The sequence below is a fragment of the Bos grunniens genome, chromosome 29, assembly GCF_055505025.1.
Source record: "Bos grunniens cultivar Pamir isolate PY7600 chromosome 29, Bosgru_T2T1.0, whole genome shotgun sequence".
Lineage (NCBI taxonomy): Eukaryota > Metazoa > Chordata > Mammalia > Artiodactyla > Bovidae > Bos > Bos grunniens.
This window is the reverse complement of record NC_141193.1, coordinates 39,176,636-39,204,225: the sequence shown is the minus strand read 5'-3', so window position 1 is coordinate 39,204,225 and position 27,590 is coordinate 39,176,636. Positions and strand designations below refer to the sequence as shown.

At 39.9% G+C, this 27,590-nt stretch overlaps 1 long non-coding RNA gene across 1 annotated transcript; it reads left to right on the top strand.

Annotated features, from left to right (window-relative positions):
• Positions 1-188: 188 nt before the first annotated feature.
• LOC147342518 (uncharacterized) lies at positions 189-26,900 on the top strand. Its single transcript, XR_015157876.1, has 3 exons — positions 189-503; positions 21,196-21,303; positions 26,551-26,900. It is a non-coding gene; the product is annotated as an uncharacterized LOC147342518 (long non-coding RNA).
• Positions 26,901-27,590: the final 690 nt, after the last annotated feature.

The following is a 27,590-nucleotide window of genomic DNA, read 5'->3' as shown; positions in this document are numbered from 1 at the left end:
TCAGGGGCCACAAAGAGTTGGACACTACTCGAAGCTACTGAACACGCAGGTACACGCACTGTCAATATTATGCCTATGGGTCATAGGCACAAACACATTCATCCTACTCTCCCAAAGCAAACACAAATTTCTGTCAGAGCAAAGCAAACAATAATTAATGGTTATATTTTCAGAAGGGGAGGGTGAAGGAGTGGAAGGGATGAAAAGGGAAAGACAGGCAAGGGGGATATTTTGCTAACAAATGCTGTAAACAATTTTACGAGACTGATGAACACGAACATTCAGGAAGCATCATAAGAAATAGAATTAGCTTCAGCCTTGAGGAAAGAAAAGGCTAGCAGACAAACTTGTCACAAGCCACCAGGAAGCACCATGTGAACAGACCGGCACAGTCAAGCACAGGAGGCATCCCGAGTCCAGGTGTTTCAGGCCAGGCATTTACCAAACAAGGAGCAACAGTGAAGAGAAGACTGGGAACCCCTGTCATCGCTGCTGCCCTTCAGGTAAGGCTGACAAGGCAGTGGCTTTTGGAGCTGGATTTTGAAAAAGGTTGTTCAGAGCACTTGAGAAAGATTGTTGCATAAGACGTGGAGTGTAATGAGAAGGAGAAAGGGGATGGAAAGACAGATGTGAAAGAGGCAGGAGGAAAGGAAAAGAGGAAAGAGTCCAGGGTCAGTAGAAAAAAATATTAAAAGTCCAGATAAAATCACACAATCAGTCAGATATTTTAACTTAGCACCTACTATGTGCAGAACACTGAAACTCTATGCTGAGGATACAACAGAATAACAACAGGTGCTACCATTCTTTGAATATTTTTAGAATATGAGGTACTGTGGCAACAGGTAACATACTATTTTTTGTTTCCATCTCAACAACAGCTCTCTGAGGCAAGGATTCTAGACTTGAGTGGTTAATCACAGCTGGTTAGTGACCACCAGGGATTCCCAAACCAGGTCTAGCAGAGTTATGCCAGTGTACTTTCCTTTTTCTCTCTCCTCACCTTCCCTTTAATTTTCATAGGATTTTAAGAAATGCATTAACTATAAAAGATACATATTTATTGTAGGAAAACTGGAAAACACTCTTAATAAGACAAAAAAGAAATTTTTTTTTAAATCTATGCAATTTTAAAGTAGTACAAGAAAGAACATCCTGAAATTGATTGCTAAAGTGTGTATGGAAGTTTCTGTTCTTGCAATCATATCAATGCTGAGTGGCATTCTTTTAAAAGATGCCCATTCGATAAAGGGAAAGAGAAGCTCATTGTTATTTTAATCTACATTTCTCCATTACTACTGAAGCTTTATTGTTTTTCATGTTTTTGGCCTTGGCCTCTTTTTACTTTGAGTGTCATACACTAGTCTTTTTTCTTCATTTTCTTTGGGAAAGTCTGCTCTAATTGATTTGTAAAATTATATCAAGAATATTAACTTTGTTGTACTTGGCAAACATTTTCCCTAGTTTCTCTTGTTTTGATTATGTTTCGACATAAAGATTTTTTCATTCTTGTGTAATCAAACATTGCACAATTCTTTTATTTATTTTTTATGTTCTTTTGCTTTCTTTCCTTTTAAGCTCTTTATATGTTTCCTTTTATGTTGTTTTGCTTTCTTTTGTTTGGAAAGACCTTCCTTATCTTAAGATTGGCTTCTCTTATCTTCTAGTGGGCTGGGTTTTGAAGGAGGCAAGGGATGTGGATTGACCCAGAGGAAGACAAGGAAGGGATTTAGGGACTCAAAGCAAATGCAGTGATGGAGTTGGTGCTGCCAGAAGCAGGCACTGGCAAATAGAAATTGAATTGCATCAGTCTAAAGACAGCAGACATGGAGGAAAAAACTATAAGTTTGGGGACCTTGAAGCCTGGGCTATGAAGCTTGATATTGATTTGTTAAACAGGAAAGAGACTCACACCAACTTGTCTCAAAAGGGAATCCCACATGGGAAAAGGGCACTATATAATGTAAATTTACTAGAAGTTGCACAGACGCAGGGACCCAGAAGAGCTAGGATGCTGTTGCTGAAATCCAGGCCCTAGGTGATGGCACACTAAATGGGCATGACTGGCTGAACAGGTGGAATAGAAGAGGCAGGTCCAGGAAATGTTTCCACAGGGAAAATAAAACAAAACAAAAAACAGCAACAAGAAGAAACCCAGGAGCTTGCAACTTAATAAGTACAAGAGGAGGAGACATACAAAAGACAGAGGTTAAACCGTCTCCTGTGTCTGGAGAAAGAGGTAAAGTTTCTGTTTCAATAACCGTAGCAGGGAGATTTGGAAGGATAAACTGATTTTGGGAGCAGCACAAAAGGAAAAACCTAAGCTTAGTGTTGGCATGCTCTAATTTTTGGGTGCTGATGGAATATTTCTACAATCCCATGAATCAGAAGAGAGAGCGAGAGCAGTTCACTGGCCAAAGGAAGGAAGTTTGAGATTAGCAAGAAAACTGAAAGACTTGATTCTGTCTTCCCCAACGTACGACTCGGAGCCGGGCTTGGGCTTGAAGGAAAATAAACCAGCTTGCTCTCTCCTTAGGCAAATTTGGGGACTGACTAATTAATGATCAGCCTAAATGGTGTAATTTTAAGAAATGACAGCTTTTATGTTGGTGTCGATGGTTGGGGTGAGACCCTCTAAGTAGGGTTGCCAGATGAAATAATAGATCCCAGCTACATTTGAATTTAAGATGAACAGTAAAAAAAAAAAAAGGGTAAATATGACTCAAATGTTGTATGGGATCCCTTGACACTAAAAAATTATTCACTGTTTATCTGAAATTCTTTTAACTTAGTGTCATGTATTTTTTTTTTTTTGCTGGTGGCTCAGTCAGTAAAGAATCTGCCTGCAATGCAGGAGACCGCCTGCATATACACACTACTTTATATAAAATATATAAACAATAAGGACCTATTTATAGCACAGGGAACTACTGATTAGTTATTCAATATCTTATAATAACCTATAAAGGAAAAGAATCTGAAAAAGTATATATATATTCCTTTTCAGGTGTATTTAGGCTTCCCAGATGGCTCAGTGGTAAAGAATCCTCCTGCCAAGTGGGAGACTTGAGTTGAAATGCAGGTTCAATTCCTGGGTTGGGAAGATCCCCTGAAGGAAATGGCAACCCACTCCAGTGTTCTTGCCTGGAAAATCCTATGGACAGAGTAGCCTGGCAGGCTACAGTTCATGAGGTCAATAAAGAGTCGGACATGACTTAGCAACTAAACAACAGCTACATGTATTTTTCTTTGCTTAACCTGGAAACCCTACCTATAGTGGGAGATTTTCCAAGAAGATGGCAGTTCGTACTAACAGTTGGTGACAGTTGAGAAACAGTAAATATAGCAGGAAATTTCATCTTCCTAAAGATGAAAAGATGCAAATGAAGCAGGAGGAAGAGATAATAAATGCAGAGTGAATGAATTAATCAATTTGTGTTTCCTGAGCAACTACTCTGCACCGTGCTGGGTACTTTCGGGGCTTCACTCAAGGAGATTATAATGAGTGTTAAGTTCAGTTCAGTTCAGTCATTCAGTCATGTCCGACTCTTTGTGAACCTGTGAACTGCAGCACACCAGGCCTCCCTGTCCATCACTATCTCCCTGAGTTCACCCAAACTCTTGTCCATCAAGTCGGTGATGCCATCCAGCCATCTCATCCTCTGTCGTCCCCTTCTCCTCCTGCCCACAATCCCTCTCAGCATCAGAGTCTTTTCCAATGAGTCAGCTCTTCACATGAGGTGGCCAAAGTACTGGAGTTTCAGCTTTAGCATCAGTCCTTCCAAAGAATACCCAGGACTGCTCTCCTTTAGGATGGACTGGTTGGATCTCCTTGCAGTCCAAGGGACTCTCAAGAGTCTTCTCCAACACCACAGTTCAAAAGCATCAATTCTTCGGCGCTCAGCCTTCTTCACAGTCCAACTTTCACATCCATATGTGACCACTGGAAAAACCATAGTGTTGACTAGATGGACCTTTGTTGGCAAAGTAATGTCTCTGCTTTTGAATATGCTATCTAGGTTGGTCATAACTTTCCTTCCAAGGAGTAAGCGTCTTTTAATTTCATGGCTGCAATCACCATCTGCAGTCATTTTGGAGCCCAAAAAATAAAGTCTGACACTGTTTCCACTGTTTCCCCATCTATTTCCCATGAAATGATAGGACCAGATGCCATGATCTTCGTTTTCTGAATGTTGAGCTTTAATCCAACTTTTTCACTCTCCACTTTCACTTTCATCAAGAGGCTTTTTAGTTCCTCTTCACTTTCTGCCATAAGGGTGGTGTCATCTGCATATCTGAGGTTCTTGATATTTCTCCTGAAAATCTTGATTCCAGCTTGTGCTTCTTCCAGACCAGCGGTTCTCATGATGTACTCTGCATATAAGTTAAATAAGCAGGGTGACAATATACAGCCTTGATGTACTCCTTTTCCTATTTGGAACCAGTCTGTTGTTCCATGTCCAGTTCTAACTGTTGCTTCCTGACCTGCATATAGGTTTCTCAAGAGGCAGGTCAAGTGGTCTGGTATTCCCATCTCTTTTAGAATTTTCCACAGTTTATTGTGATCCACACAGTCAAAGGCTTTGGCATAGTCAATAAAGCAGAAATAGATGTTTTTCTGGAACTCTCTTGCTTTTTCCATGATCCAGCAGATGATGGCAATTTGATCTCTGGTTCCTCTGCCTTTTCTAAAACCAGCTTGAACATCAGGAAGTTCACAGTTCACGTATTGCTGAAGCCTGGCTTGGAGAATTTTGAGCATTACTTTACTAGCATGTGAGATGAGTGCAATTGTGCAGTAGTTTGAGCATTCTTTGGCATTGCCTTTCTTTGGGATTGGAATGAAAACCTACCTTTTCCAGTCCTGTGGCCACTGCTGAGTTTTCCAAATTTGCTGGCATATTGAGTACAGCACTTTCATATAGTCGGTCATTTAAGAAGCATGTACTGAGAACCTATTGTGTGCTGGGTTCAGGCCTTGGCACTAAGCTCTCAGATGAAGATCTTGTTGGAGGTCACAACCGTAGGGGAGACTAGAATAACTCAAGAAATATCCTTTGGAGACCGATTCAAGAGGAAATCTAATTGGGAACTAAAACTGTGTGTGGCTCATGAGAGCAAAAATGTGAGCTAAGAAGTGATATTTCTTCTATCTTCATAGCTTTGCTTAGTTTCGAGAAGCAGCCATAGTTCAAAGGAATCAGTGACCTGCTGAAGCTGGTATTAATGAAAGGATAGGGCCCTGAAGCCAAGCCTTGAGTCACTCTACAGCTCTGTATGTGACACCTCACCATAAGAAAGAGCTCATGAAACATGCTAACTGTTTCTAACATTCTAACATGAAGATGAAAAAAGTCTGAAGGTGAAAAGTCACCATAGGAATATTCTGAAGACAAAGTGCTGAGCAATAATATTCTTCCTCCAAGTTTCTGGATCCTTTGTAAGAGGTATTTCTTCTGTGACAAAGTTGAGAGTGCAGATGAGTTTTTCTGATGCGGGTGAACTATGGTGAAGAGTTCCTTGCTAAACAGATCTGGGGAGGCTGACCTGGAACCTCCTATGTCCCGGCTCCTCTTCATGTCCCCTTTTACCCTGTCCATGGCTCAGCATCCGATACAGGAGTGGCTGTGAAGTCATGAGACCTCTGCAGCCTTTGTGATGGGCACCTTACACACAGTGCCATGTTCCCCTTTTTAGGGCACCTCTGTTACAGGGCCACAGACAAAAACACTTGTTAGTGTTTTTAAGAGTACTTCACAGTTTATAAAGGGCTATAATCCACATATTTCTCTCATTACTCAGAAATATCCTGGGAATTACTTTCAGATGGGGAACCTAAATCTCAGAGATGACAGGTTATTAGTCCAAGTTCACCCTGCCTAAAAAGGTTGGTGTTGGGATTTGGGACCTAAATTCTTCTAACCCTAAATCTCACAATTAATCACATTGCGGTTGCCTGTCTTCTAGGCAATTCTTTATAAACGTAATGAGTAAAATCCTGTTTCTGAGGACCATCTTCTGAGTACTTGAGCTTTTGGATATAAAAACTTATTATTAAGGGATTTGGCCTCAACTCTTGCCCTTCTTTCTCTGGTAACAGAAACTACCATTTACTGAGCACATTCTGTGATCTATGCATCAGTGAAGCAAGTAAGTTCTTTAAAATTTAACAATTGATTACTCAGGCTTTAACCATGCTCCTTTCCAAAACATCATGAGTCCTGTTCATCCCCCAAAATGTTACAATCTTTCAAGTACCTACTTCTAAAAAATATTTATTTATTTGGCTGAGCCAGCTCTTAGTTGCAACACATGGGATCTTTGTTTGTGGCATGTGAACTCTTAGTTGCAGCAGGCTAATGTAGGATCAAATTCTCTGACCAGGGATCAAACCCAGGCTCCCTGCATTGGGAGTGGTCCCATCAAGTGAAGTGAAAGTCGCTCAGTTGTGTCCGACTCTTTGAGACCCCCATGGACTATACAGTCCCTGGAATTCTCCAGGCCAGAATACTGGAGTGGGTAGCCTTTCCCTTCTCCAAGGGATCTTCCCAACCCAGGGATCGAACCCAGGTCTCCCACATTGCAGGCAGATTCTTTATCAGCTGAGCCACAAGGGAAGCCCAAGAATACTGGAGTGGGTAGCCTATCCCTTCTCCAGAATATCTTTCCGACCCAGGAATCGAACCAGGGTCTCCTGCATTGCAGGCAGATTCTTTACCAACTGAGCTATGAGGGAAGCCCAGTCCCATCAGGAGTCTACTTTTAATAAAGACTCTCCTGTTTCCATATGTTCAGTCACACAGTCCTGTCTAATTCTTTGTGACCCCATGGACTGTAGCCCCCCTGGCTCCTCTGTCCATGGACTCGTCCAGGCAAGAGTACTGGAGTGGGCTGCCCTTTCCTACTCCAGGGGGTTTTCCCGAGCCAGGGATCGAACCCACATCTCTTGCGTCTTTTGCATTTGAAGGTGGATTCTTTACCATCATACCACTTGAGAAGCCCTTAAAGGCTCTACTACAGTTTCTCAATTAGATGTAGTTGGCCCAGTTCTTGGACTTCGTGTGACATTTGGAGGATTGACATCTCCAGGAATGCTCAAGTGTTTTATTGAAGGCATGCATCCCCTTATCTTTCAGTGAGGAGGGTCCTGTGTTGATTTTCCTGAAGCTTTAATATAAGGAAGTCACAATGAAGAGAGGGGGTGGGTGGATCAGGAATGGGAGCTGCATGCCAGCCCCTGATGGGAAAAATTCAGAACAGGGCCTCTGTGTGCTCACTGCTTCACTTAGTTGATTCGCAAATATTTGCTAAGCACAGACAACACCCACATGCTAGCTGTTTGGGGATCTGGCCATATCCTCCTAGCACATGAGTAGATAGACAAATTAATAGGTCATTTTGGTTTCCACACAAAATGCCTGCAGAGTATAAAAGATCAGTGCTTGACTTTAAGTTCTAATCACAGATCTTGATCTACAGGTTGGGGTACATGGCTTTTATTTATTTATTTTTTTAAGCTTTTATTATTTGCCTGGTGATATGCTATATATTTTGATATTTACCATCCAAGATTCTGTTTCCTTGACTGTAAAATAGATAGAGTAATGGTCAAGCTGACTTGCAGGGCTATATTAAGTGAGATGATGAAAATAATAGCTACAATGTGTTGAGACTGAGCCTTATGCCAGGCACCACTGTAAGCAGAGTGGTGCTTACAGAGGAGCCAGGGCGGCTACAGTCCATGGGGTCACGAAGAGTCAGACAGGACTGTGTGACTGAGGACAGGAAACAGGAGAGTCTGTATTAAAAGTGGACTCTTGATGAGACTGGGCTTCTCTCATAGCTCAGTTGGTAAAGAATCCTCCTGCAATGCAGGAGACTCTGTTTTGATTCCTGGGTCGGGAAGATCCACTGGAAAAGGGATAGGCTACCCACTATTATAAATAATTACAATAATTATTTAACTCGATCCTTACAAACCTCAAGAGGTGGATACCTTTTTGAAAAACTGAAGTATAGTTGATTTATGTTGTTAGTTTCAGGTGTACAACAAAATGATTCAGATATATACACAAATATATATATTGCTAAGTTCACTAGCAACTTCAGTTTAGTCGCTAAGTCATGTCCGACTCTCTGTGACACCATAAATTATAGCCTGCCAAGCTCCTCTGTCCATGGAATTCTCCAGGCAAGAATATTGGAGTGGATTGCCATTTCCTTCTTCAGGGAATCTTTCTGTCCCAGGCATCGAACCTGCATCCCCTGTACTGACAGGCAAATTCCTTACCACTGAGCCACCAGGGAAGCCCATATATATATATATATATATGAGAACTATAGGTTATGATAAGATATTGAATACCTTAGATCCCTATGCTATAAATAGGTCCTTGTTGTTTATATATATTTATATAAAGTAGTATGTATATGTTAATCACAAACTCCTAATATATTCTTATTCCCTCCCACCTCCAACCCATCTATCCCGTTTGATTACCATAAGTTTGTTTTCTATGTTTGTGAGTCTATTTGTTTTGTAAATAAGTTCATTTTTTTTAGATTGCATATATAAGTGATATCATACAATATCTGTCTTTGTCTGACTTACTTGACTTAGTATGACAATCTCTAGGTCCATTCATGTTGCTGCAAATGGCATTATTTCATTCTTTTTTGGGGCTGAGTGATATTCCATTGTACGTGTATACCATATCTTCTTTACCCACTCATCTGTCAATGGACGTTTAGGTTGCTTCTATGTCTTGGGAATTGAAAATAGTGTTGCTATGAGGTGGATGCTCTTATTAACCACATTTCACAGATAAGCACATTAAGGCTCAGACTGATGAAACAAGTTGCCCAAGCTCACAAGGAAAATAAATGACAGTGTTTGGACTCTAACCTATGTTGGTCAGAGATTAAATATATGTGCTCAGCTAGTGATCCACGGTGCCTTCATAATAAAAGTGTAAGAAGATTCTAATTCATGGTTTGGCAATGGCTGTTCTCTGTTGATTGTTTCTAATCCATTTTGCAACACTAGAAACAGTTTTAAAACCAAAATTAAAAATTTCCTCTGCTCAACAGCATTGGGCCAGTTTAGTCTTGATCAAACAAACAGAAAACAAGACCATATCTTTGGAGCTTGGAAGATAAAGTGAATACATTTCCTTTTTGCCTTAATTAATTCTTTTATCTTGTTAAAAATAGTCTTTGGTGACCTTTGGGAGCAACCTTGAAGGAGAAAAATTCACCAAAGGGCAACATACAGCCTGAACTGAAAGTGAGAAAGGTGGAGAGTAGGGAGGGAATTGTTTTTTATTAAACTCCTCCATATGCCAGTCATCTTAAGTATGTTATTCAACTCATTTTGCTCTATAAGCCTGGAAAGTGTCGAAGTGTTAGTCTCTCAGTCATGTCTGTCTCTTTGTGACCCCATGGACAGTAGCCCACTAGGCTCCTGTGTCCGTGGAATTTTCCAGGAAATGCTGGAGTGGGCTGCTATTCCCTTCTCCAGAGTATCTTCCTGACCCAAGGATCAAACCCATGTCTCTTGCTCCTCCTGCATTGCAAGAGGATTCTTTGCCATCTGAGACACCAGGGAAACCCAATAAGACTCACTGAGCATTTAAAGTACACCTGGAAGTGTGCTGATGATGATCAAATTCTTGCCACAACATTGCAAAATGAGGACACAGAACCTCAAAGAACTTAAGCAATTTGCCCAAGGTCACATGTCTGGTTGTTGACAGAAACTAGTTTCAAACTCTGGTTTGCCTGCTTTCAGTCTGCTTTTTTAATACATTTCTGCTTGGCCCAGATGATGCTGGAAAAGGAATTCTCTGAGATTCTAAGCTGATAAGCCTAAGTTTTAAGTTCTAATTGATAAACCCAAACCACATCCCACCCTCTGACTCTTGTTCGCCACTGGTTGACTCACACTTTCAGACAAGATGGGAAATGAGGAGAGACCAATAAAAAATTTCTATAAAATTTTTTTATAGATTCAATAAACTAAGCATTGCTTTAAGCACTATTTTGGAAAATGTCTAGTAACTTTCAGTTTGGCTTTAAACAAATGCCTTTTAGGAGTTGCTGATTGCTCTGGAAAGACTAAATATCAGTTTTCCAGAGTCTGGGAGCTTTGCAGTGAGTGTAGTGCTTGTACATCTGAGAGGCAGGTCACTTGAGCTGTAGGGTCAGAAATCCTCTGACATGGGACAACTCTTTAGGCACAAACAGGCTTGGGGCCAACTACTTCTGCTCTGAGCAGTCCAAATGGAGCTAGGAACGAGAGGCATCCAGTGAAATGTTTCACAGGATAATCCAACAGGCTGGTCTCACACTGCCCTCGGTCAGCCATATGGAGAGGCACGTGTTTTTAGAATGTTTTGAACTATTCTCTTATGCATTAGAAAACCAAACAGCAAAGAAAACAGCTTGCTGCTGAGTTATGTGGCTACAGTGTTTACCATCACAATTCCATTTTTTTTCCTTTTTAAATTGCTTTGTACAATGAAGACAGAAATTAAAATAGACTACCTTGGGAGTTTTCTGGTGGTTCAGTGGTAGGACTTGGTATTTCCATTGCTGTGGCCCAGCTTCAATCCCTGGTCAGGAAGCAAGATCCTGCAGACTACGTGGTGATCACGTAAGCTGTGCGGTGCAGCCCCAGTAAATTAAAAATAAAACAGTCTACTTTTTAGAAAAGACAGCAGTTTCTAGCATTTACATCTCATAAACATCCAGTTGCCAAAAGAAAATCATCTAACTATTGATGTCACCAAATTTTATTGAGCACTCACCACATATCAGCCATTGTGACAGAAGCTGATGATAAACTGATGAACGGCTCCTGCCTTTCAGGAAGCTTTCTATCCAGTGGAAAAACAGCACAGGCATGTGGAGTCACACTCAGAATAAAATGAGGTATTTTTCACAATTGAGTTACTTCCAAGGCAGGCTGCAGTGACCGTGCCAGGGAGGGCCTGGTTCATATCCCTTCTGCTTCTTAGTGACACAGACACCTTGTCCAGACATTCCATCTCATCCATCACTAGTTTAACCCTCTGTTAGAGATCAAGAGTGCCATCTCATAGGACTGTTTTGAAATGCAGCACAGTACTAGATTCGCATATCATCAAGGAGATCTGCCAGATCTGCTCTGTTTTGTTTTTTCTTTAAAGATTTATTTATTTAGTGTTTTGACTGTGGTGGGTCTTTGTTGCTACATATGGGCTTTCTCTAGTTGCAGTGAGCCGGGGTTACTCTTCATTGTGGTGCGTGGACTTTTCATGGTGGTGGCTTCTCTTGTTGCAAAGCACAGGCCCTAGGAGCAGGGGCTTCAGTTGTTGAAGCACTTAGGCTCAGTAGTTGTGGCTCCTGGGTCTCGAGCCCGGGCTCAGTAGTTGTGGTGCTCTGGCTCAGTTGCTCCGCAGCATATGGGATCCTCCTGAACCAGGGATCAGACTGTTGGCCCTTGCATTGCAAGGCGAATTCTTGACTACTGGACCACTAGAGAAGACCTGTGTGTGTGTTGTTTTTGAAAGATAATATATGCGCCTGGTGAAAAAAAAAAATCAAACAGTACTGAGGAGTATAAAGTGTAACTCTCTCCTAGTTCATTTCCTTGGAGGCTACTACTCTTTTCAATCCTTTGTAATGTTACTCCAGAGATGTTTTAATACTTAATATACATGTATATATATACCTTTAAATTTTTATACAAATGATAGCATCCTATGTATACTCTCTGAATTTTGTGTTTTTTTAACGTATTTTAGGGATTTAAAAATATTGCACAGAGATTGCATCTTTTTGGCTCTAAAGAATTACATTTTGTGGATATGCTGCAATTTACATAATCATCACCCTGTTGATAGACATTTTGGTTATTCTCCATCTTTTGCTGTTCCAATGCTGCAATGAATATTCTTTATATATATCCTTGTATGTACATTTCTGTAGGGTAAATGGGATGCTAGGTCAGAGTTATGGTCATTTTTGACAGACATTGTCAAATTATTCTCCAAAAAAATTGCACCAACTTACACACTCATCAACAATGTATGAAAGGGACCTCCCTGGTCCAAGACTCTGTGCCCCAGTGCAGGGGGCCAAGGTTCCATCCCTGTTCGGAGAACTAGATCCCACATGCTGCATCAAAGATGAAAAGGTCTCACGTGCCACAACGAAGACCGGGTGCAGCCAAATAAATAAATAAGCATTAAACAAAAAAAGTTAAAAGGAGATGCCAGGTGGCATTAAAAAAAATGTATGAGGACTTCCCTGGCGGTCCAGTGGTGAAGAACCCACCTGCCAACGCAGGGGACATGAGTTCAGTCCTTGGTCTGAGAAGATCCCACATGTTGCAGGGCAACTAAGCCTGTGCGCCACAACTATTGAGCCCGCATGCTCTAGAGCCCACACTCTGCAACAAGAGAAGTCATCACAGTGAAAAGCCCTCGCCCTGCAACTAGAGAGCAGCCCCAGCCTCCACAACTAGAGACAGCCCGTGCTCGGCTACGAAGAACCGGCTCAGTCAAAAATGTGGTGAGAAAGATTTTAAACATATGAGAATAGCTCTCCATACCCTAGCCAAAATCATGTACTATCAAGCTTTTAAATGTTTGCCAAGCTGATGAAAAAATCTTACTTTGTTTTTTCAGTCTCTCGTTTTAAGTGAAACTGAACATCTATATATATGTGCAAAAGCGACTTTTTGTTCAGAAAGTTTGCCATAACCTAATGCAAAAACAGGAAGTTGAAGAAGCTAATGGAAGAGAGTAGATAACAGAGAACACCCTGTTTGATTATCGAAGATGAAAGATCTTGCACAGACAAGATCTGTGCAAGAAGCAAAAGCAGAATAAAAAAAAAAACCTAGGTGACCCAGTACGTGTCAGATATGAAAGAAGAGAGAAGTAATTTAGGCAAATGAATGGATTGCAGAGAAAGGGAACACATGGTGGGAAATTTGGCCTCTAACATTACTAAATTGCTACCAAATTAGGGTTTTTGTTAGTTGGTTATATATATATACACACACACACATATATATATATATATGAACATCGAACAATGACAGTAATACACACATTGACAGTAATACACACATTGCATTGATTTAATTTTATAGTAATCTTATTAGGGAAATACTATAATCCATCTAAATATTTAAAAAGCAAATTAGAAAAGTAACATGTGCAAAATAAAAAATTATTGAATTGTCCTGATTCATATTGGAATTCAAAGTCTGACATATCTGACTGCAAAACTGATGCTCTTTACACCATTCCAAGTTACATGGGCTTAAAGAAAAGATTTATGAAGAAAAAAATTATCTTACATCATTCAGGGAAGCAAACTGCCTACAATATTTGCAAAGCAAGAGGAATTATTCCCCGAGCTGCCATATCATCAGTTTAGTTTAAACATGACAATTCTCTGAGGAACCCATTATAATTCACAGCTGTCTCCATTCTGAACTGAGCAAGGTCATCCTCTTTACAGAAAAACACCCTCTTCCCTTCCCTCTTGTCACTTCTCTGCAACTCATTTGGGAAAACATGTTGAATTGCATTAAGACTTTAGATACTATATGCTGCTGCTGTTACTGCTGCTGCTAAGTCGCTTCAGTCGTGTCTGACTCTGTGCGACCCATGGACAGCAGCCCACCAGGCTCCTCTGTCCAGGGGGTTCTCCAGACAAGAACACTGGAGTGGGTTGCCATTTCCTTCTCCAAAGATACTGTATAAAATTGAAAGTGAAGTCACTCAGTTGTGTCCAACTCTTTGTGGCCCCATGGACTGTAGCCTACCAGGCTCCTCTGTCCATAGGATTTTCCAGGCAATAGTACTGGAGTGGATTGCCATTTCCTTCTCCAGGGGATCTTCCCGACCCAGGGATCGAACCCAGGTCTCCCGCATTGTAGACAGACGCTTTACCGCCTGAGCCACGAGGGAAGCACTGTATCAGCAGTACTTGCATTTAAATCTTTGATACATATTTGTAAAAATTTGCACTCTCTCTAGCATTTATCAGAGACCCCCAATTTCCTGGTACCCTTGCCAGCCAGTGTCCTTTCCAAACTCTTCTTTCTGGCCCATTTGGGAGGTGACACATGTCCCTCCTAATTTTACCTTGTACATTATTTATAATCAATAAAGTTAAACATATTTATTCTCTTGGTATATTTTTGCCCATTTAAAAATGTGTTGGTTGTTCTTTCTTCATTGATTTATAAGAGCTCATTATAACTTAAAGAATTAATCTCCAAGACTTTATTATAGACTGCGAATATTCTTCCTCTTTACTGTATAGTCATATTCAAATGTTACACGAAAATGCCTGGCCAAGAAAATAACATCTTCATTAAATATATTGACTGTTAAATTGGATGGGGATTGTGAACACATAATTAACATAACTACTTTGGAACAGGAATGGGCTATTGGAGAAGGAAATTCTTATTATTTTGGACTGGATGGTATATATAGTATCCATAAAAGTAGATTCTATATCATTGCTTATCTTGGAGAAATCATATATTTATATTTCACTTAACACTAATCAACTTGCTAGCTTCCTTACATATGCATTATTATTTTATTTTGTCTTTTCATTGGGTAAATGCTTTCATCACTCAGTGTTTGCTGAGCCTGGCAAGGTAATTGACCACATGGCTCTTCAGTCTGTTGTTCCCAAAGCTAACTGTACACTTCATATACTAAGTCCTTAATAAAGACAGTTAAAACAAAAGCAAACATTAAGTCAAAACAAAAGTAAACATTAAGTCAAAACAAAAAATATATAAATACATAAATAGTGAACATTAATTCCCCAGCTATTGAATTATGGAGTAAAGGTAAAGCAATGACATAATAACTTCAGAAAAATAACACAAAAGTACAAGTCCCAAGTTTCTCAAATTTGGACCAGGATAAAGAGAGAACTTGGAGTCAGATTAGGTTGAAAAAAAAAAAGAAAAAAGAAACAAAGAAAGAGGGGATAAGAAACCCCAAGAGGTTATAATTAGCTTACAAACATCTGAGGAGTGAGCAGCATAGGAAAAGAGATCAGCCTTGTTCTAGAAAAGAATTTAGACAGAAAGTGAAAGTGAAAGTGAAGTAGCTCAGTCGTGTCCGACTCTTTGTGACTGCCATGGACTGTAGCCTACCAGGCTCATCTGTCCATGGAATTTTCCAGGCAAGAGTACTGGAGTGGGTTGCCATTTCCTTCTCCAGGGATCTTCCTGACAGGAAACCAGATGGCAAAGTTTGCCGGGAAAGAGACTGTCTAAAAAGAGCGTTGTTCCTTTCTCTGAGAGACAGCTCTCCAGAGAGGAGATGAATTTTGATTATTCAGGTTTCTAAGGACCCTACCCAGTACCTGACAAAGAGGAGGGTTGTTGAGTAAATTGACTAAATGGAATGGGCTCCATGGGAGGCAGTGAGTTCTCTATCTCTGGAAGTGGCTAGGAAGTTGGAGTGAATCCAAGAAAAGACAGGATTAGAGTACACTCTTGATTATATTTGTGGTCCTTTCTACCCAACTATGATTCTTCTATTCTAAGATTTCCAAGATGTTTGCAAATCTTTAACATAATACAGTCAGCTTGTTCTCTGTCACATACTTGCCGCATAGCTCCAAAATATATTTCCAGTCTATTGACTTCCATCCATCTCTGCTGCCTCTCTCTTAGCCAAACCACAATCTTTTCGTATCTGAACTTCTGTATTGGACTCTGAAAAGGTTTCCTTGGTTCTAAATTTGCAGACAATGTACTCTTTAATACTATAATCAGAGGGACTTCCCTGGTGGTCCAGTGGTTAAGAATCCACCTTCTAAGGCTGAGGACTTAGGCTCAATCCCTGGTCAGGGAACTAAGATCCCACATGCCTCAGGGCAACTAAGCCCTTGAGCTCTAGAGCCTGTGCTCCACAACTAGAGAAGCCCCTGCATGCTGCAACTAGGGGAAGCCTGTGTTCCACAACGAAGACCCAGTGCAGCCAATAAATAAATAAGTAAAATATATCATTAAAAATTGTAATTATATAAGATAGCCCTGCTGCTTGTAATCCCTTAGTGGAAAAATATAAGAAACAGTAGAAAGAAAAAAATAAATTGTATGTTGTTTAGAGGTGATATAATTGCTTCAGATCAGTTCGGTTAAGTCCCTCAGTCCTGTCCGACTCTTTGCAACCCCATGAATCGCAGTACGCCAGGCCTCCCTGTCCATCACCAACTCCCAGAGTTCACTCAAACCCTTGTCCATCAAGTCGGTGATGCCATCCAGCCATCTCATCCTGTGACGTCCCCTTATCCTTCTGCCCCCAATCCCTCCCAGCATCAGAGTCTTTTCCAATGAGTCAACTCTAAGCATGAGGTGGCCAAAGTATTGGAGTTTCAGCTTTAGCATCAGTCCTTCCAAAGAACACCCACGGCTGATCTCCTTTAGAATGGACTGGATGGATCTCCTTGCAGTCCAAGGGACTCTCAAGAGTCTTCTCCAACACCACAGTTCAAAAGCATCAATTCTTTGGCACTCAGCCTTCTTCACAGTCCAACTCTCACATCCATACATGACCACTGGAAAAACCATAGCCTTAACTAGACAGACCTTTGTTGGCAAAGTAATGTCTCTGCTTTTGAATATGCTATCTAGGTTGGTCATAACTTTCCTTCCAAGGAGTAAGCGTCTTTTAATTTCATGGCTGCAATCACCATCTGCAGTCATTTTGGAGCCCCCAAAAATAAAGTCTGACACTGTTTCCACTGTTTTCCCATCTAATTCCCATGAAGTGATAGGACCAGATGCCATGATCTTTGTTTTCTGAATATTGAGCTTTAAGCCAACTTTTATACTCTCCTCTTTCACTTTCATCAAGAGGCTTTTTAGTTCCTCTTCACTTTCTGCCATAAGGGTGGTGTCATCTGCATATCTGAGGTTATTGATATTTCTCCCGGCAATCTTGATTCCAGCTTGTGCTTCTTCCAGCTCAGCGTTTCTCATGATGTACTCTGCATATAAGTTACATAAGCAGGGTGACAATATACAGCCTTGATGTACTCCTTTTCTTATTTGGAACCAGTCTGTTGTTCCATGTCCAGTTCTAACTGTTGCTCCCTGACCTGCATACAGATTTCTCAAGAGGTAGGTCAGGTGGTTTGGTATTCCCATCTCTTTCAGAATTTTCCACAGTTTATTGTGGTCCACACAGTCAAAGGCTTTGGCATAGTCAATAAAGCAGAAACAGATGTTTTTATGGAACTCTTGCTTTTTCCATGATCCAGTTGATGTTGGCAATTTGATCTCTGGTTCCTTTGCCTTTTCTAAAACCAGCTTGAACATCTGGAAGTTCATGGTTTACGTATTGCTGAAGCCCAGATTGGAGAATTTTGAGCATTACTTTACTAGCGTGTGAGATGAGTGCAATTGTGCGGTAGTTTGAGCATTCTTTGGCATTGCCTTTCTTTGGGATTGGAATGAAAACCTACCTTTTCCAGTCCTATGGCCACTGCTGAGTTTTCCAGATTTGCTGGCCTGGGGAGAAACAAGAGCATCTTGGAGATATATAAAATATAATGAAAATCTCTTCCTTATAGACAGGAAGAGAATTTAGTTCAGAGAAAAACCAATATGCAAACTTCAAGCAAACAATGACCAGTTGAAAATATAATGTAGTAATATCTTCATTAGTAATATAAAAAAAGACAAATGTCTAGGAATAAATTATGAGAAATGCACAAGCTCTGTATTATAATACTAAGGAACACAAAAGATTTGAACAATTAGAAAGGCAGGTCCTATCTGTAGCCTGCCAGACTCCTTCTGTCCATGGTATTTCCCAGACAAGAATACTGGAGTGGGTTGCCATTTCCTTCTCCAGGGGATCTTCCTGACCCAGGAACTGAAATTTTTGTCTCATGCATTGACAGGCGGACTCTACTACTGAGCCACCAGGGAAGCCCATTCATGAGCATGAAGATTCAATAATAGGAAGAGAATCTATCATTAAAACTCTCCTAATAAAAATCCCAATGGATTCTTTTTTTTTTGGAAATAGATAAGCTGATTCTCAAATTCATATAATTAAAAAGAATAGTAATAAATTAAAAATAAAAGTCCCACCAGATATTAAAGCATTTTAAAGTCACAATAACTAAGACAGAAAGAGATCAGTGAACAGAGAAAAAAACATTAAAAAATACAATCAAGTACACATAGAAATTTAATATATCTATCATACAAGTCTCATTTCAAATTATTAGGGAAAAATTGTTTACTCAATAACTGCTAAATAAAAATCAGGATATCCATTTGGGGAAAAAATTAGCTTGGCACCATATCTCTTACCATATACCAAAAATAAATTCCAGATAAGTCAAAGATTTAATTATTATTTTAAAATTACAAATAGAAGTATGGAGGTATTTTGTAAGTTTCAGAGTAAATTTCAGAGTAAAGAAAAGGACTAAACAAACTGTCATTATTCACACACCATATGGTTATATACATAGAAAATTCAAAAGAACTCACAGATAAATTACTAGAATTAAAAAGCAACTTTAAGAAGGTTGCTGGGAAAAAAAAAGAAGGTTGCTGAATATACAAATCAGTTGTACTTTTCTGTATTGGCAACGAACAGGAATTAAAATTTCTAAAGTTTCAAGTACTTAGAAATAAATTCATACCAAAAAATGAGCAAGAGCTTTATGTAGAAAAATGTAAACTTTACTGAGAAAAATTAAAGGAGAACTAAAAAAAAAAAAAAAGGAAGGATATACTATATTCATTGGTTGGAAGATTCAGTTATATAGATGTGAATTCTGTTATCTATAGATGCAATGCAATTCCAACCCAGGTCCCAAGATGACTTTTATTTTGTTTTGTTTATGAAACTCCATAAGCTAATCTAAAATTTATAGGGACATGGAACATCCAATCATAGCCAAGACACTTTCAAAAAGAACAACGTAGGAGTAATTGCTTCATAAGATATCAAGATTTATTACAAAGCTATAGTAATTAAGTCAGTGTGGTAATGGTGCAAGAAAAGAACATGGACGAATGGAATGGAACGTGAAGCACAGGAATGATGAACTAGCTCACTAACACCTGATTGATTGTAGAGGTGGAACTTCAAAACACTGAGGAAAGCGTGCATGCATGCTAAGTTGCTTCAGTTGTGTCTGACTCTGCAACCCCATAGACTGCGGCCCCGCCAGGCTCCTCTGTCCATGAAATTATTTAGGCAAGAATACTGGAGTGGGTTGACATTTTCTCCTCCAGGGGATCTTCCCAACAGTTAGGAAAGGATGGTCTTTTAATAAATAGTACTGGGTCATTAGATATCCATATACTAAAAAAAGGAAAGACAATACACAAAACTCAACACCAGGTAAAGCATCACCCTAAATGTGGAAAGTGGAACAGTACAACTTCTAGGATATTTCTCTGGGGCATATCTACCTTAAGATAGCTAAAAAGTACCTAAACAGAATCTTAAAAAGTATAATAACAGAAAGACCAGTTTACTACATTAAATGAAGAACTTCTCTTCATCTAGAGACAGCATTAAGAAAATGAAAAGGCAAAGCACAGACTGAGAGAAGATGTATAAAACATATAATCTACAAGGACTTACATCTAGCATATAGGAAAAACACCTACAAATCTATAGAAGTCAAACAATTCAAATGTATAGATGGGCAAAAGTCTTCAAAGACTTGTCACAAAAGACAATATCCAAATGGCCAAAGAACATCAGTACTCAGGGAAATGTTAATTACACAACGATATACCACAACATACCCACTAAGATGGCAAGCATTGAAAAAGAAGGAAAAGGATGTGGAGCAACACCTTTTCATGCATTGCAGATGAGAATGTAAATTGGTTCAACCAACGGGGAAACTCTTTGGTATTAGCTATGGAAGTTGTATATATATATAGATATGACCCCACAAGTCTACTCCTGGGAATATACACAACAGAAATACATTTATGTGAGCACTGAGAGACATATACAAGCACATTCCTAGCAGCACACAGCATTCATTATTTGTAAGAGTTAAAAACTGTAAACAACATAATCATAAACAGTATAATGAACAATAAACGGTGGCATGCTTTTTTAACAGAATACTATCCAATGAAGAAATAAAACCCACAACATATGAGTTAAAGATGTTAGAATTTAAAAATATTGCTATATGTATTATCCCATTCTTAAAGCTCAAAAACAAGAAAAAATGAAACTATGGTGTTTAGGAATTCACTATTATGCAGTAAAGGGTTTCCCTGGTAGCTCAGTGGTAAAGAATCCACCTGCCAATGCAAGAGAGTGCTGGTTCAATCCTTGGGAAAAGGAAGATCCCCTGGAGAAGAAAATGGCAACCCACTCCAGTATTCTTGCCTGGGAAAACCCATGAACAGAGGAGCATGGCAGGTCCATGGGGTTGCAAAAGAATCAGACTTGATTTAGCAACTAAACAACAACATTATGCAGTAAAACTATAAAGAAAAGCAAGAAGTTATTACTATGAAAATTCAGGAAGGTGGTTACCTTTTGATGGGGGGGAGGGAGCCCAAGGGGGCTGTGGGGATTCAGGCAGTGTGCCAGTTCTTGATGGTGGTGGTGGTTACATAACTGTTGGCTTTGTGATCATTCACTGAAGTTACGTGTTTTGTGGACTTTTCTATAGGTGCATTGTATTTCACAGTTTGAACAAATAGCTTTAAAGAAACCCCTGTCTCTAGAGAGAAAGCAAATATGTCAGAATGTCAACAGTTGTTACAACTAGATGAAGAATATTGTTTAATTCTTTCAACTTTTGTGTAAATGAACACTTTTTAAAAGTTGGAGGAAAAATTCTCTTTTGACCTAACTTCTCCTGCGGCTCCTACCTAATTTCATCCCTTTCCTTAAGGCAAAACTCCTTGAAAGTATTGTCTGTTTTAAGGGTCTCCAGTTTCCTTCTGATGCTCTCTGAACACACTCCTATCAGTGGTTTGCTCCCACTACAGCAGTGAAACTGCTCTTTCAAGGTCACCAGTGAGCTCCAGTGTTTGTCTCAGCTCTTATCTTTATTTACCAACTGCACTATTTTACATTGTTGATCTCTCTCCATCCTGAAATATCTTCCAGCTCCCAAGACAATTGCCTGATTTTTCTCTTACTATTCCAGATGCTTCTTGATATTCTCCTTTCCTGACGTTCTTCATCATCCCTGACCTCTAAATACTGGGCTTTGTCCCTGGACAAGCACATGGACATTTCAAGTCTTTACTTAAACGTAAGTTTTTAAATGTGACCTTATCTGTTCACTGTTTTCTAAAATTGCACCCCTATACATAACTCCTTTTCTTAGTTGCTTAAAATATTCTCCTTAGCACTATCTAAAAATGCTATCTATTTGACTTATTTATTTTGTTTACTCCTTGTCTCCACCACTAAAATGTAACTTTCAGGAGTTACTTTCAATGTTGCACATCCAGAACCTAAAAGAGTGCATGGCACATGTTCAGTTCAGTTCAGTTCAGTCGCTCAGTCATGTCCGACTCTTTGCGACCCCATGAACTGCAGCACGCCAGGCCTCCCTGTCCATCACCAACTCCCGGAGTTCACTCAGACTCACGTCCATCGAGTCAGTGATGCCATCCAGCCATCTCATCCTCTGTCGTCCCCTTCTCCTCCTGCCCCCAATCCCTCCCAGCATCAGAGTCTTTTCCAATGAGTCAGCTCTTCGCATGAGGTGGCCAAAGTACTGGAGTTTCAGCTTTAGCATCAGTCCTTCCAAAGAACACCCAGGGCTGATCTCCTTCAGAATGGACTGGTTGGATCTCCTTGCAGTCCAAGGGACTCTCAAGAGTCTTCTCCAACACCACAGTTCAAAAGCAACAATTCTTCGGTGCTCAGCTTGCTTCACAGTCCAACTCTTTAGGCACTATTTAATCTAACAATATATTAAAAAGAAGAAACATTACTGACAAAGGTCTGTACAGTCAAAGATATGTTTTTTCCAGTGGTCACGTATGGATGTGAGAGTTGGAACATAAAACTGAGCACTGAAGAATTGATGTTTTTGAACTGCGGTATTGGAGAAGACACTTGAGAGTCCCCTGGACAGCAAGGAGATCAAACCAGTCAATCCTCAAGGAAATCAATCCTGAATATTTATTGGAAGGACTGATGCTGAAGCTGAAGCTCCAATACCATGGCCACCTGATGTGAAGCACCGATTCATTGGAAAAGACCTTGATGCTGGGAAAGATTGAAGGCAGGAGGAGACGGGGACAACAGAGGGCAAGCTGGATGGATGGCATCACTCAATGGACATGAGTTTGAGCAAGCTCCCGGAGATGGTGGTGGATAGGGAAGCCCGGTATGCTGCAGTCCAGGGGGTCACAAAGAGTCGGACACAACTGAGCGACTGAACAACAACACATTAGGCACTCAGCGATTGTTGACTAGTTACTGAAGTACACTTAAAGTAAAATCCATAGTTCTAGCTTATAAAATCCAGGTTAATTTGTATTCATTTCAGACGCCTTTTACTTATCTAAATATATCAAGCCCTTCCCCCTCTCTGAGACCTTTACACTTACTGTTCCCTCTGCTGAGAAAACTTCTTCCTAGATTTTCTCATATTGGCAGCTCAGGGCTCAGTGAAATATTTCCTCCACAGAAAAGCCCAGGCTTCCCAGGTGGCACTAGTGGTAAAGAACTGCCTGCTACTGCAGGGACGTAAGAGATGTGGGTTCTGTCCCTGGGTCGGGAAGATCCCCTGGAGAAGGGCACGTCAACCCACTCCAGTATTCTTGCCTGGAGAATCCCATGGACGGAAGAGCCTGGTGGGCTACAGTCCATAGGGTCACAAAGAGTTGGACACGACTGAAGCAACTCAGCATGCGTGCGGAAAAGCCCACTTCCACTGCTCTGTTTGCCCCTTCTACTTATTTACACTGTTATATATTCCTTGTTTAGTTCTTTTGCAGTGCTTATTTACCAGAGTTTTCTTGTTAATTTATTTGATGACATGATTTTTTTTTTTTTTTTTTGGTCTGTCTACCCTGGTAGAATATAAGCTTCGTGAGGGTCATGGTCTAGTCTGTCCACCTTTCTCATCGATATAACCCCAAGATCTAGCATAGACCTGGTGCAGAGTTGGTGGTCAAGAATGTCTAGTGAGTGAATGAATAAATAAACAATGAAGTAAATAAGCAGAAATAACTTCTTCAGTGCTTAGAGCAGGGTTCAAATAGAGGCCATCCCATCACTATCCAGGAGAGGACACAAGACATTTGTTTGGATGCAGCAAGAGCCCAAGAAGACATCCTCAGCATTCCTTTAGAGTCAACAGCTTTTCAAGGTCCTTTCCTCTCTGAATAGCCTGACCAGTTACTGAGGGATAAGGAGCAAATGTGGAAATAGTCCACCTGCACCAAATGGGCGCCTTTTGATGTATTAATCAGAAATAGCCTGAAATGCTTGGTTATGGACGATTAAGGGTGGCTGGCCTTTGAGACCCAGTAGTTTGTGCTTGAAACAACCATGCTTGTGTGGGAAGACAAGCGGGGAGTGTGGCTTTCTGGTTGGGGGCAAAGTACACTGTGTGTCCTACCCACTTCTCCATTTATTTTATTATTATAATATGTTGCAGAGCAGTTTCACACCACATTAAAGTCAAGGGGAAAAGAAATCACAACAGAGAAAATTACAATTTGGAGTGGAGAAGTTGGTGGGATAGAGGGGGATCAATTTCAAGAGGAGGAGGAGCCATGAAAGGCCGAGCATGTCATTTACATGACACCACTGAATCTTCATAACTTTTCTTTTTTTAATATATTTATTTTTAATTGGAGGATAATTGCTTTACAATATTGTGTTGGTTTCTGCCATACATCAACTATAATAACCTTTCATGGTATGTATATAGTTCCCATTTAACACATGAAGAAACATGGGGTTTAGAGATATGATGAATTTGTTCCAGTTCACATGGAAAGTAAACAGCATATTGATTGAAACCTTGATCCCTCTGATGTCAAACTCATACATTTACCACCTAACTGGCAGTGTGCCACCTCTTCCTCCAAATGAACAGTCTGGGACCCCCAGAGATTTGTATCTGAGATAGTCGGCCTAGAATTCCCTCTATGATGCTATTTCATGAATCTATTTCTCTCCATTCTCACTGACTAGCATAGTGCCTGGTTCATGGCTGGCTGTTCAATAAACATACATTGAGTAAAAAATGAATGAACAACAACAACAAAAAAATGGATGAACAAATGGACAAAGGAGATGTCTTAAACAATTACCTTCCCTTTGAATCACATGTTGAGGATCCTCCTCCCCTGTGCAGCTCTTTAGGGAAAGGATGTCTCTTCAAGAACAGCACAAAGGACCTGACAAAAAGAGGCTGCAGTTAATCTGGTGTTGTGCTTCCTCTGCCTTGATCTGGGCAATATTCTAGTTGTAAAGCCTGTAGGATTACCTTTCTGGTGGTGGGGGGTAGGGTGCATGCACGCCTCCCTCTCAGTCACATCCAACTCCTTGTGACTCCATGGATTGTAGCTCTCCAGGCTCCTCTGTCCTTGGAGTTTTCCAGGCAAGAATACTGGAGTGGGTTGGCATTTCCTATTCCAGAAGATCTTCTGAACCCAGGGATCTCTTGCGTCTCCTGCATTGGCAGGTGGATCCTTTACCACCTGCCACCTGGGAAGTAGTTGCCAATAACAATAAATACCAACAACATTTATTGAGCATATACTATGTGCTAGGCACTGTGCTAAGCCCTTTCCATGTTTTGCCTTATTTAATCCTAATAAGTCTGAGAAAGAGAGGTAAATATATTATCTCATGTCACAGGTAAGAGAAAGAAGATTCTGGCTTGATTATGAAAGTAAACTACAAGAGGGGAAGGGATAAATTAGGAGTATATGGGTTTAACATATACACTACTGCTACTGCTGCTAAGTTGCTTTCAGTCGTGTCCGACTCTGTGCGACCCCATAGATGGCAGCCCGCCAGGCTCCCCCGTCCCTGGGATTCTCCAGGCAAGAACACTGGAGTGGGTTGCCATTGTCTTCTCCAATGCATGAAAGTGAAGTCGCTCAGTCGTGTCCGACTCTTAGCGACCCCATGGACTGTAGCCCACCAGGCTCCTCCGTCCATGGGATTTTCCAGGCAAGAGTTCTGGAGTGGGGTGCCATTGCCTTCTCCGAACATATACAAAGTACTATACATAAAATAGACAAGCAGCAAGGACCTACTGTATAGTACAAGGAACTAATTCAATATTTTGTAATAACCTATAACAGAAAAGAATCCAAAAACAGGAGATATATACATATACATATACATATACACACACACACACACACACACATACATGAATCACTATGCTGCACAAAGTTGTAAAAATCAACTACATTTAAATTGAAAAAAAAAATCAATGGCCAATTTGTGAAACAAGACTTATAAAGTCCCTACTTTTTTGTGTTCTTCTTTCTTTCCCTTTCCTTCTAAGATATAAAAATGTAATGCCTTCAGAAACTCAACTGTTTGAGAATAGAAGGATCAGGAAAAGATTTGCCCAATCAAAAAACTCAACAATCTGTAAGACATTGTATTTGCCCTGACCAAAATGGTAGGACAGGTTTGCTCTCAAAAGATATACTGTTTTTATAGAAAATATATTAAATTTGATGTCAAAAGCCCTGGATTTGAGTCCCACCTTTATGGTTGACTGTAGGTTTTTGGTTGTCATTAATCTCGAGGATCCTCAGCTTTCTCACATGTGAAATAGGGATCATACAAAACTCTCTGCAATAGGCTTGTACTAAGGATCAAAAGAAAGAATGTGATTTGGGTAAGGTGAACCCACCTATAAAATGCTGACTGTTCAGAGATGTGCTGGGCTTCCCCAGAACTCGCAAAGGTCAGAGTGTGGCATGTAGTCCCAGTAGAGTGTCTCTTGTCATCAGAGCTGGTGACAGTAAGTTTGTGTCTTGGATTGGACATATAGTGCTAAGACTATTAAGACTATTAGGAGATATTTCTGTGTAGAGTTTTAGTTATTCCTTCTTATACAGACATTTGTTACAGCAGCAAGGAACTGGAGGCAGGACGGTTTCTGATGCACCAGGACTTGGGTTTCAGAGAGGATATTATATTCAAATCATTAAGACATAGGGTGAAAGATGGTCTGAATACAGTATATTTTCTTCATTTATTTGTGCCTTCTTTAAGGTCTCTGAATAAAGTTTTGGTCTTCTCTCTAAAGACAGACATATCTTTTGTTAGATTATACCTAGATACTTGACATTTTTAATGGTATTGTAAGTTGTCTATTTCAGGCACTTTTAAAAACTATTTGTGGCTGGTATATAAAAATACAATTGACTTTTGTAATTAGTCTTGTATAAAAATAACTGTCCAAGCTCTTATTAAGTCTAATAATTTAAATATAGTTGAATTTTCTTTCTTCCTTTCCAATCATTAATACCTCTATTTATATATTTTTCTTGCTTTACAGAGCTGGATAAGAGCTACAGGACTACAGAGCTACAGGACAAGGATAAAATAAGTCTTTTTTTTTTTTTTTTTTTTTGCTTTTTTGCTCAAGTCTTTTATTCTAGACATCAAAGAGAAAATTTTCATCTTTTAACCAATAATTATTATATACTTTAAAAAGTTATCCTTTATCAATTTCACAGCTTCTGCTTCCTTAAGCGTAACTTTTTAAAAACTAGATATCAAAAAAAAAAAACACCTAGATATTCTTTATCAATTTAAGAGGTTCTCTTTCTAGTCACAGTTTGGCAAGAGTTTTGTTTTTATGAATGGACACTGAATTTCATTAAAATTTTTCTGCATCTATTAAAATGACAAATATGTTTATCCTAGCAATCAGTTAAAGTATCAATTACATTTTGATTTTTTAAAGTATTAATCCAAACTTGGGCTTTCCAGGTGGTGCTAGTGGTAAAGAACCTGCCTGCCAATGCAGGAGACGTAAGAGGTCCAGGTACCATCCCTGGGTCAGGAGATCCCCTGGAGGAGGGCATGGCAACCCTCTTCCAGTACTCTTGCCTGGAGAATCCCATGGACAGAGGAGCCTGGTGGGCTACAGTCCAAGGGGTTGCAAAAGAGTTTACTGTATAAGCCTCGATAACAGCACTTTGAATACAGATACTTATTGATGTGTCTGCCTGCCTGAAGAATAACATCCTCTGCGGGGCACAAAGCCTATCTTATTCACAAGCTTGGAGTTAGTGCTAACTATAAAACATCTTAGCTATGTTACTAAACCTCTTGACTTAGAGTCTCTAAAGTGGGAAAATATCTCACAAGGCTGCTGTGACCATTAAGTGAGACAACACATTTTTAAAAAATATTTGACTCAACTTAGGTGTTCAAAGAAAGTTATTATTTTCTCTAACCTTCCCATTGAACACAATAATAAATGCCTTTTGGATGGATGTTAAATGAAAGAAAGTGAGATTAATTTTTTAAGTTTTGAGATTCTATGACTTTTCTTTAAATGACTAATGGATCAAGACTGCTTACATCTTA